The sequence below is a fragment of the Myotis nattereri genome (genome assembly GCF_964212035.1).
Source record: "Myotis nattereri genome assembly, chromosome: 3".
In the NCBI taxonomy this organism is placed as follows: Eukaryota; Metazoa; Chordata; class Mammalia; order Chiroptera; family Vespertilionidae; genus Myotis; species Myotis nattereri.
The window spans coordinates 107,064,082-107,075,604 of NC_138077.1; the positions used below are offsets into that span (position 1 = coordinate 107,064,082).

General features: G+C 49.7%; 1 pseudogene across 1 annotated transcript; it reads left to right on the forward strand.

Annotated features, from left to right (window-relative positions):
- Positions 1 to 9,672: 9,672 nt before the first annotated feature.
- Positions 9,673 to 10,168, forward strand: LOC308517420 (jun dimerization protein 2-like; annotated as a pseudogene). The gene has a single exon. The product of its transcript is annotated as a jun dimerization protein 2-like (transcript).
- Positions 10,169 to 11,523: the final 1,355 nt, after the last annotated feature.

Genomic DNA, 11,523 nt, shown 5'->3' on the forward strand with positions numbered 1-11,523 from the left:
TCAGGCTTAGTGTCTGAACATATTTGCATGGCAAGACTAGAAATAAATATAATACAATGCATGGCAAAGATGCTCATGGGAGAAGTGCATACAGGAACGTAACTAAGTTTAAAATAATGATGGCCTAATTCCAATTACTCAGAAGCTGATTAGTTTGCAATTTGTCCATAGCCCCCCCGCCCCCCGCTTCTCTTCCTTCTAACTTCTGACAATGTTTTGCTAATTTCGTGTTCATTAGCACTTCCTCTAAAGCTTGGGCAAGGCAAGGATGTAACCTTTGAGTCTGTCCATTTTACTGCTTATAACACTTATGGGGAGGATTTGGTAAAATAGAGAGTGTAACTATTGGCAAAATTAGTATTTTATATTATTACTAGTAGCCCGGTGCACAAAAATTTGTGCACTCGGGGGCTGGGGGGAATGTCCCTCAGCCCGGCCTGCACCCTCTCCAATCTGGGACCCCTGGAAGGATGTCCTACTGCTGGTTGATAGGGATTGGGCCCAAACTGGAAGTCAGACATCCCTCTCACAGTCTGGGACTGCTGGCTCCTAACCATTCACCTGCCTGCCTGCCTGATTGCCCCTAACCACTTTGCCTGCCAGCCTGCTTGCCCCCAACTTCCCCCCGCCACCAGCCTACTCGCCTCCAAATGCCGCCCTCCCCCCCTACCAGCCTGATCAGCCCCAACTTCCCCCTGTACCAGTGTGCTCACCCCAACTACCCCCCCTGCCGGACTGCTTGCCCCCAACTGTCCCCCTGCTGGCCTGCTCACTCCAAATGGCTCCATATTCTATTCCATTTGTGTCCTTTCCACTCCTAAGTTAATGCCGTGTCCTTAATATGTGGTTATGAGATGTCTCTGTGACTGAGCTGGGAAACCTTTCATGTTTCTCTTTCCTTTCCTTTCATCTCAGGATAACTGAGCTCTGCAGTTTGTGTGGGATGAAAGACCCTGGGAATACAATGCTGAGCCCTCTGAACTCATTTTATTCTTTATTGTATTATTTGATTCTTGGGGCTGAATTAAACATGAAAACAGAAGAAAATATACCCTTAGATATAGAATCTGAGTCATTACCCGGAGATTTCTGTGGTAGTTAACACTGAGGCATGAGACACCTGTGTTTATTGGTCAATTTCCTCAACTATGGAAGGAAGGTTGATCCTGCCCCTTGGATCCTTTGGAGGTTGGATATGATGCATCCAGAGGGATTAACTGGCAGCTCTGAGAATAAGGTCAGAAATCCACAGACACTTGTTTTCTTTACCCAGACAGAGTTAGAAAAACACAACTCCTTTTATCATAACAGCAGCAAGGGCCATGCCTGTGGGAGGAGGAGCAGGGAACCAGGGCTTCCCCCTTGCTCCTTCCCTGCCCTCCTTCCCTCCATCCCTGCACTGGTCCAGCTGCTATGCTATGGTGGAACCCCTCAACTCAGGCTCTCGCCTGCCCATGTCACAGAAAGGAGCATGCGCACTTCTTGCAGACACAGAAGCAGCTGTGGAGTAGGGAGGTGGTGGTTATTCCCCTGAGCAGGTGCTGAAGTCCTTGTTGAAGACTCCACTCCAGAGCCTGCGAGTCCTGGGAGGCTGCCCAGTGGAGGCCCCATATTCCTTTCAGTAGAAAATGAAGATTGATAGGAGCCTGCCAGCTGAGCGGAAAGGACCAGGAGGTCTGCCTTGTGCCCATTCCCAATGCACAGAGCCGCTTTGCTGGTGGAGCCTCCTGAGTCCTACTCCCATGGCCTGGGCGCACAGGGGGCGGGGCCAACGCCATCACCTTGTTCCCTCTGAGCCCTGCGGATGGCTGGGGCTGCACTCAGGAAGGGCTGAACACAGAGCGGGCTGCACATGGGGTGGGGGCCCCTGCCATCCCCTTGTTCAGCCTGAGCTCCACGCTGATGGCCTGGCCGCACTCGGAGCTGGCTGCACACCGGGCGGGGACCCCGCCTTCACCGCTTTCCCCCTCAGCTCCACACCAATGGCCTGGCCATACACAGAGGGGGCTGCACACGGGGCGGGGGCCCCTGTCATCCCCTTGTTCAGCCTGAGCTGCCTGCGGATGGCCTGGCCTTACACAGAGCTGGCTGCACACCGGGCGGGGACCCCTACCATCATTCAGCGTAAGCTGCCTGCGGATGGCCTGGCCTTACATGGAGCGGGCTGCACATGGGGAGGGGGCCCCTGTCATCCCCTTGTTCAGCCTGATCTCTGTGCCGATGGCCTGGCCGCACACGGAGCGGGCTGCACACGGGGCAGGGACTCTGACTTCGCCACTTTCCCCCTCAGCTCCGGAGGATGGCCTGGCCTTACACCGAGCGGCTGCACACGGGGCGGGGACCCCTGCCATCCCCTCGTTCAGCCTGAGCTCCTCGCCAATGGCCTGGTCGCACATGGAGTGGGCTGTACACAGGGCTGGAGGCCCTGTCATCCCCATGTTCCGCCTGATGTCCCACCAATGGCCTGGCCACACAGGGGGTGGAGCCCCACCATCGCCTCCTTCCCTTTGAGCCCCAGGGCCACTTTTGCCTTGCCACCCAGCTCCTAGCTGCCACTTTGGTTTCCGATCACCATGTGGCAGGCAGCTTCTTCCCCTTTCACCTCCCAGCATTGTGCCTACATATGCAAATTAACTGCCATCTTTGTTGGCAGTTAACTGCCATCTTGGCTGGCAGTTAATTTGCATATTGCCCTGATTAGCCAATGGGAAGGGTAGCGGTCCTATGCCAATTACCATGTTTCTCTTTTATTAGATAGGACTAGTGGCCAAGTGCATGAAATCTGTGCACAGGGGAGGGGTTGTTCCTCAGCCCGGCCTGCCCCCTCTCCAATCTGGGACCCCTTGAAGGATGTCCTACTGCTGGTTTACAGGGATCGGGCCTAAACCAGCAGTCGGACATCCCTCTTGCAATCCAGGACTGCTTGCTCCTAACCCCTCACCTGCCTACCTGCCTGCCTGATTGCTCCTAACCACTCTGCCTGCCAGCCTGCTTACTCCCAACTGACCCCCACCTCCAGCCTGCTTGCCCCCAAATGCCCCCCCTGCCAGCCTGATCACCCCAACTGCCCCCCTGCTGGCCTGCTCACTTCAAACTGCCCCCCCCCCCCGCTGTCTGATCACCTCCAACTGACCCCCCACTGATGGCCTGCTTGCCCCCAACATGCTTCCCTGCTGGTCTCCTTACCCCCAAGGACCCTGCCCCACACCAGCCTGATCACCCACAACTGCCCTCCCCTCTTGGCCTCTAACCACCTCTACCTCAGCCCCGCCACCATGGCTTTGTCCAGAAGAACATCCAGAAAGTCTCCCAGTCTAATTAGCATATCACCCTTTTATTAGTATAGATAGAAGCCTGGTGCATGGGTTGGGGCCAGCTGTTTTGAACTGAAGAGTGTCCCAGATCAGGGTGGAGTTCCCTTGGGGTATGGGGCTGCCTGAGTGAGGGGTCTGTGGTGGTTCGCAGGCTGGCCATGCCCCCATGGGGTGAGGGTCCTCACTGGGGTGGGATGGCCAGCCTGGATGAGGGGCTGATGGCTGTTTGCAGGCTGGCCAGGGCCCTGGCGACCCAAGCTCCCAGCCCTCCTTTAATTCTTTTTTTTTTTTTTTTTTTCAGAGCCTGCTTGAATGGAGGGAAGCCGGTATCTGGGATTTATTTATCTTCCATAATTGAAACTTTGTAGCCTTGATTGGAGGCCAGGGCAGGCCAGGGCAGGCGGGAAGCTTGCCTTCCTCCATCACTGGGGGCAACCCAAGCCTCCTGCTTGCTCCAGCTCCATGGCCACAGCCATCTTGGTTGGGTTAATTTGCATACTCACCCCTGATTGGCTGGTGGGGGTTGCTGGTGGGTGTGGCTTGTAGGCATAGTGGAGGTATGGTCAATTTGCATGTTTCTCTTTAATTAGATAGGATGTATTATATTATTATTTTATTTATTCATATTATATCCCTCCTTTATGTATGATCTATTTGAAAAGGAAATCTGTAATGTGAAAATGCCTAACCATCTTCTGACCATAAACTTTTGTTGACATGTCCGTACATGTGGATTATAATTGGAATAGATATTTGAATTCAAAGGTTAAATTCAACAAAGTTATCATGACAAAGTTATTCAATGTGAATCTTATATGTCTCTTAATGTTCAATGAATTAGATGATTTTTTGCAAAAATTGTTTTTGTTTTAGTTAAGAAGAGCTACACATTGTATTTTAATAACTTAATATGATCACAAACTTATATATAGATAATGAAAATACCAGGTTCTATAATGTATTGAATTGCAAAATAATGTGGAAATAGAAATATCAACAGAAAGATTAGATATTATAAATCAGACATGAAGAAACAACATAAAAATAAATTGCAATCACAAATTCAAATTCACTAAAATAAAATGGATATGTCAGTGAAAGATAGAAATACCAATAAGGTAGATAATTTGCTGCAGGACTCATGGGACTTTAAGATATACCTAACAGTTTCATTTTCTGAAAAAAATATAATAAAAATCCTGAACAGTATAGACCTACCCAGTTGTTTCATGAAATCTCTTCCTCATGGAACAAAAAATTATTCTGTGATTATAGCGTTAGTTGGAATTTACTACATGAGAAAACTCCATTATTTTACTTAGTATAGTGTTTGTGTAATCAATAAAGAGTCAAGGGTTACATAGGTACAGAGATAAAACTGGAATCTTTTACTTTTATCTTTATTGAAAACACAAAGGAAGTTAAAACATAGTGGATTACATTATCTACTTTTTTGAAAAATTAAACTCAAAATGGATTTGGGCTAAAAATTGTGCTAGGTATTTGCTAAATATACAGCAAAATAATATCCTCTATAATAAAAGAGAATCATGTAAATTGACTGTCCCTCTGCTACACTCACCAGCCAATCAGGAATGAGTAAGCAAATTAACCCAACAAAGATGGAGGGTTAATTTGCATACACAGGTGTCAGGCGGAGAGCAGAGAGGTTGAGCCAGAGGCTTGGGGGTGTGTGTGGCTCCCTCGGTCACTGGGAGTGACCGAGGGAGCCATGTCCCCACCAAGCCTCCGGGCAGAGATCAGAGCGGGAGAGCCAGTGGAGAGTGGAGTGGCTTGGGGAACTTAGCTCCCCAAGCCACCAGATGGAGAGCAGAGAAGGGGAGCTGGCAGCTTAGAGGACTTGGAAGAGTGGGAGACCATGAGATGGAGACAGAGCAGGAAGGGGAAAACCAAGAGCACAGGGAGCACCAGGAATTCTGGGAATAGTAGTTCTGGTGGCAGCCCCAGGACCAGGAGTGGAAGCCCAGGGCACAGGGAGCACCAGGAATGCTTGGAATCATAGTTCTGGTGGCAAACAGATCTCCTAGACACTAGAACAAAGTGAGCCTGGAGCAAGTTACTATTGTGGTGGGGGTTGGAGGGAAAGCAAAGGTGAGAGACATAAGTAAAATCAGAGTGTCTAGGAAAAGTTAAAGGGAAGATATCCTAAAACTTCCAGGAAATCTCCACCAATGAAGCAAAGGAAAAAAAAATGCTTCTATTATTCTGTGAGCAACAAACCAAACTGAGGTGGGGTCTCAGAGAATTTGCTCATATGATTGCAAAGACAGACAGAAACTCCCAGATTGGACAGGGCTCCCCTGAGGGCTCCCAGATTAGAGAGGGTGCTGAGGGACTCCCACGCCCCCTAGTGCACAGATGTCATGCACCGGGCCTCTAGTCCTATATAATAAAAGCCTAATATGCAAATCAACTGAACAGCAGGACAACTGGTGGAATGACTGGTTGCTATGACGTGTACTGGCCACTAGAGGGCAGACACTCAATGCAGGAGCTGCCCCCAGCCTATAGGCCCCAGGCCAGCCAAGGTGGGTGGCAGCGGGGTGCCCCCTATCACCCCGCCCATCACCCCACAGATCAGTCCTGATCACAAGTCAGGCCTAGATACCCTACCCATGCAAGAATTTAGTGTGTCAGGCCTCTAGTAGTGAAAATAAAGGATATGGCTTGACTGAATGGAGAAAATTATAGATTATTTGTAAAGATCTTATATTGACTTTGATTGCTGAAGATAATTTGAATTAGCTTTGAATGGGCACTAGTAAGTAAAAATATATCATTTAAAAATGTAGTACTTAACGGAGTATATTTTGGGTATAACTCAAATATCTTTGTCTTAAGTTATGACATGGTTTACTCAATATGTTTCTAAGAATTATCAAGTGAAGTCAGTGACATTCCTATTAACCAGATTTTACAGTCTCTACAAAGTTTACATAAAACAAGGTGAGCTATAAATACATATAAAAATAAGCAAGTTTAGTAATATTCAAATTCCTAATTTTAAGTGCATTGATAATGCTGTAGATCTCCTAGGGCTACCAATATATTATCATCATAAATTCTATTTGTATTAGGAATTCTGAAGGAAGAGACAAGTAATTTAGCACAATACATCACTTATTCTAGCAATGTTTTGGACCATTGAAGAACCTGCCAGAGAGACACTTACATTATCTGCTGCTGATTGATGCACATTTAAACAATTTTTGTTCATTTTTTTAATTTTTTAAATGTTCACTCACAGATTGTTGTGAATAGGACTGGTAATGAAATGCTACCCACAGTATTAGTTGTTTATGGATGGCACCTATTCTGAATGGTCTATGCCAAAGCCATACAAGCTGTTAAATATTTTGATTATTATCCTAATTGTAAATATTATTTTACTGGCTTTTGAGCATGAAAACAAACCTTTTTCCAATTGATTACTTTCCTTAGAAAACAAACCATTTTTAAAAGATTGCTGACTTTTTTCAACCTACTTATAAAATAAACCACATTGTTTATATTTTCTGAAAACTCACATCATAAATGCATTATTATCACAATTAAGGAGTACTGTAATTGGCAGAAGGACTGTCAGATGCATTCTAAATACATAATTTCTTTACTAATACAACACAAAGATACCTTTGCAGGGATTAAGGAGAGCAGACGTTGAAACAGCATGCTCCCAGAGAGGAGCTGCTTGATCCCGCAGGGACAGTCAGCCCTTCAGGAAACCAGTTGTGTGGGGTGAGGAAGTCATCGGATTCTAGGAGCTCTCCCTGTTTCCATTTTTCAGAGATTCTATTCTCCTGAGAACTCCTCCCAACTACACAGGGACTCTGACCATATGCCTGCCTGCCACCAGACACAGGAACAAAACAACCTTATCACCTTCCTCACTCACGCCCACATCTGTGTGTGAAACGAGGCCAGTCCTCCCCAGGCTTCAGGTCTGTGTGTGTTCTCCTGGACTACTGTAATCACTTTTACTAGTCAGCTTGGATTATCTATTTTAATTATGTAAATTGTGGAGTAAATAATTTACTTATTACTTCATTATCTGCTTTTCTCAGTTTTGGACAGTTGGAAGCTACCAAGTATGTTTGGTGCTTTACTCTGCACCCAAGTGAATGACAGATACTGTTCTCCCTCTGCCTATAGTTCCTCTCTCTACATATAGAAGACACACTTTTATATGTGTACTAGAGGCCCAGTGCATGAATTCATGCACGGGTGGGGTCCCTCAGCCTCCTGGCGATTGAGGCCTATCAGGCGGCTGGCCAGCCAGGGGGAGGGACCCAGGGAGGTTGGCTGGTGGGGGGGTGAAAGGGTAAAACGCCAGCCAGGGGGAGGGCCCACAGGAGGTTGGCTGTGGGAGCACATTGACCACCAGGGGGCAGCTTCTGCATTGAGCATCTACCCCCTGGTGTTCAGTGCCCAACATAATGACTGATCAATTGGTTGTTCCGGTCGTTCTGTTGTAACAGTTGCTTATATATGTAGCTATTAGACACTTTGGATCAGTTTTGTACAGCTATTTATTTAAAACTGGATGAATTATTTTTTATTTATGCTATGAAATGAGGGGAAGGCAGAGATTCTCATTGTCCCAAGAGCTCTATAGATTACATGGATGTTTTCCTCTCTCTCTAAAACCAGTGAACGTGACCTTGGGTGAAGATTTAAGAAAACAAAACAAAAACAGAACTATCCTATCTAATAAAAGAAAAACATGGTAATTAGCTGTACCTCTGATACCGTTCCCATCGGCTAATCAGGGTGATATGCAAATTAACTGCCAGCCAAGATGGCGGCCGGCAGCCAGGCAGCTTGAAGCAAACATGAGACTTCCTTGAGTCAGTGCCGGAGGTCTCCAACCTGCCTGCCGCTGCCGGCCTCTGAGCTTGCAGTTTGAAACATTGTTACAATATAGAAGCTAAACAAAACCCCAGAAACCTGCTTTCAGCCAGCCGGGATCTCAGAGCTGGAGTTGAAACAGTGTTTTGATTATAGAACCCAAACAAACCAGAACCTGCTTCCAGCAGCTGAGGCCTAAGAGGTAGAGCCAAGCCTCAGAGCTAAAGCTGGCCCAGAATAAAAAAGAAAAAGAAAAAAATGAGCAGTTGGGAGCTTCAGTCACCCGCCAGCCTGAAAACAGCCCTCAGCACCTCACCCAGACTGGCCAGGCACCCCAGTGGGGACCCCCACCCTGAAGGGTGTGTGACCAGCTGCAAACAGCCATCATCCCCTCATCCAGGCTGGCCAGGCAACCCATTGGGGACCCCCACCCTGATCCAGGACACCCTTCAGGGCAAACCAGCCGACCCCACCCATGCACCAGGCCTCTATCCTATATAGTAAAAGGGTAATATGCCTCCCAGCACCGGGATCAGTGGAGCCGTGAGGCCTCCTGGCACCGGGATCAGCATGACAGGGTGCAGCGCCCAACCCCCCTGATCACCCTGCGGCTCTGTGTGTGACAGGGGGTATGGCCACAACCTCCCTATCCGCCCTGCTCTGTTCATGACAGGGGAAGGCACCCCAACCCCCTGATCAGCCCTGCTCTGTGCCTGATAGGGGGGAGCTCCTCAACCCCCTGATTGCCCTGTGGCTCTGTCTTTGACAGGGTGTGGTGCCCCAACCCCCCGCCTCCACAGACCGTGCTCTGTGCATGACATGGGGTGGCGCCGCAACCTCCCCATCGACCCTGCCTTGAGTGTGACAGGGGGCGGTGCCCCAACCCCCCAATCGGCCCTACCCTGAGCGTGACTGAGGGTGGCATCGCAACCTCCCGATCCGCCCTGCTCTGTGCATGACAGGGGGTGGCGCCCCAACCCCCCAATATGCCCTGCTCTGAGCCCGACCAGGGTCTGCACCTAGGGATTGGGCCTGCCCTCTATCACCCGGGAGCAGGCCTAAGCCAGCAGGTCGTTATCTCCCGAGGGGTCCCAGACCGTGAGAGGGCACAGGCTGGGCTGAGGGGCCCCCTTCCCCCCCTGAGTGCACAAATTTTTGTGCACCGGGCCTCTAGTCCTATATAATAAAATCCCAACAACCAAAACAGCCAATGACCAGAATGACCAGAGACCAGAACCACCACGGCCCCTCTCCTGGGCTGGCCCTGTCCCCCAGCAAGCGGTTAGGTGCGATCAGGCAGCCAGGCAGAGCCTCGTGATCGATCACCTCGAAGAGGGAGACCCAGGCTTCCAACCACATCCTGTGGGAAGGATGCTTGGCAGCTGCGACAGGAGGCACTGGCAGTGGTGGACACTGAGTGGGCACGGTGCTTTCAGCCTGATCCAGGCCCCGGGGTTGTCGCCTCTGCCTGTGTCTTCTGCAGGGCTGGACTGCCACTCCTGTTATGATGCCTGGGAAGATCCCGGGCCCTTCCATGACTGCAGGCTCTCTGCCAGGGCTTGGCCCCCTGTCCAGACTCCCCAGCTTGGCCCTAACTGCAGAGGAGCTGAAATACACTGACATCTACAACCCTGGGGCCATGATAACCCTTTTGCACTTCCGGGAGGTGAAACTGTGCCTCAACCTGTGAAAGGTGAACTAGACAAGGAAGAAAAGCAGAGTAAAGGACACCAGGAAAAGAACAAAGTGGCGGCAGCCCGATGCTGGAACAAGAAGAAGGAGCAGATGGAGTTTCTGCAGCAGGAATCCGAGTGGCTGGAGCTCATGAATGCAGAGCTGAAAACCCAGATGGAGGAGCTGAAGCAGGAGCGGCAGCAGCTCATCCTGATGCTCAAAGGGCATCTCCCCACCTGCATCGTCAGGACCAACAGTGTTAAGACACCGACTCAGAAGGCAACCCACTGCTGGAGCAGCTGGAGAAGTGATCATGGGCTGGGAGGAGGGAGAGGAAGAGGAGATGGGGAGAGGGAGGAGGAGGAGGGTCCCAGAAGGCTCTTCTTTGCTGCATGAAAAACTTTTCAATGAGGCTCAGCACAGCCAGCATTGGCCGGGCTTTTTTGTGAAACTCAGATTAGCCACACCAGGGGAAGAAACCCAGGCTGATGAAACCCAGGACCAAGCATTGAGACCAAAGTAGTCCTGAGGGGGACCTGTTCTGCCTGGGGCCACACTTGTAGGAGGCAGTGCAGAGGCTCTGGGCCAGAGAAACATCCAACCAGACAGCTATGGCCACTTCTCCAGCCTCTCTGCAAGGCACCCACCCAAAGGGCCTCTGAGCAGCCAGGAAAATCCATGAGTTGCAACCAAAATTAGGCTGAGTATGGAACTCAGAGTGAAACTACAATCTGCCTGCCCCCGGCCCTGACCCTGACCTTGATCCTGATGCAAGGCTGGAGAAGGGCACAGTGCCAGGCTCTGCTATACCCACCGACCATGGTCCAACTCAGTCCGGCCAATAGTGGCAGCTAGAGTTGCTGTGGGCACGCGGTAAGGGCACCCTTCCAAAGCACATACTCATTGAATGTTTACAGACTGGCTGTCCTGGCAGGGCTTTCAACTGCACATATTTTTTATACTTTCTTTTTTACACAAACAATATATAAATGGATTTCTATAATCACTCAATGTGATACAGTATAAATACACTATGGTTTGTTTGTTGTGAACAGATATTCAGCAGTTATGGCCATTGCATGTAGCTTCTAAGTACTTTAGTCTCTGGGTATTGGGGGTGGCAGGGGCAGGGGTATGGTGCATTTCCATTTTGGTAAACCCTTCATAGTACTCAGTTCTGTATCGCTCAGTAAACATTACACTTACTTAAAAAAAGAGAAAAGAGGGAGGCCCAGGCCACCTGGCTGGTGGTGCTGCATTGGGTGGGCAAGGCCTCCCTCTGCAGGGTGATCAATCTGGAGGTCCCACCATTGATTGCCCCACAGTAGGAGGCCCAAGCCACCAGCCAGCGACACTGTGGTGGTGTTCAGGGCTGGCCAGCAGTTGCCTAGCAAAGGGAGGCTCAAGCCAGTCAAGCAATCATACCCCACGCTTGTTATCTGCAGAGGGAGGCAACCAGTCTCAGGGGATGGGGGCAGCTCTGCACAGTGGCAGCGGCAGGGGTAGGGTCAGCTGCCAGTAGCTGGGGGAAGGAAAGCCCTGATAGGTCTTGATCTCAGGCCAGGCCTAGGGACCCTACCGGAGGGGTCCCAGATTACAAGAGGGTGCAGGCTAGGCTGAGAGACCCCCCGAGTGTATGAATTCCCATGCAACAGGCCTCTAGTTA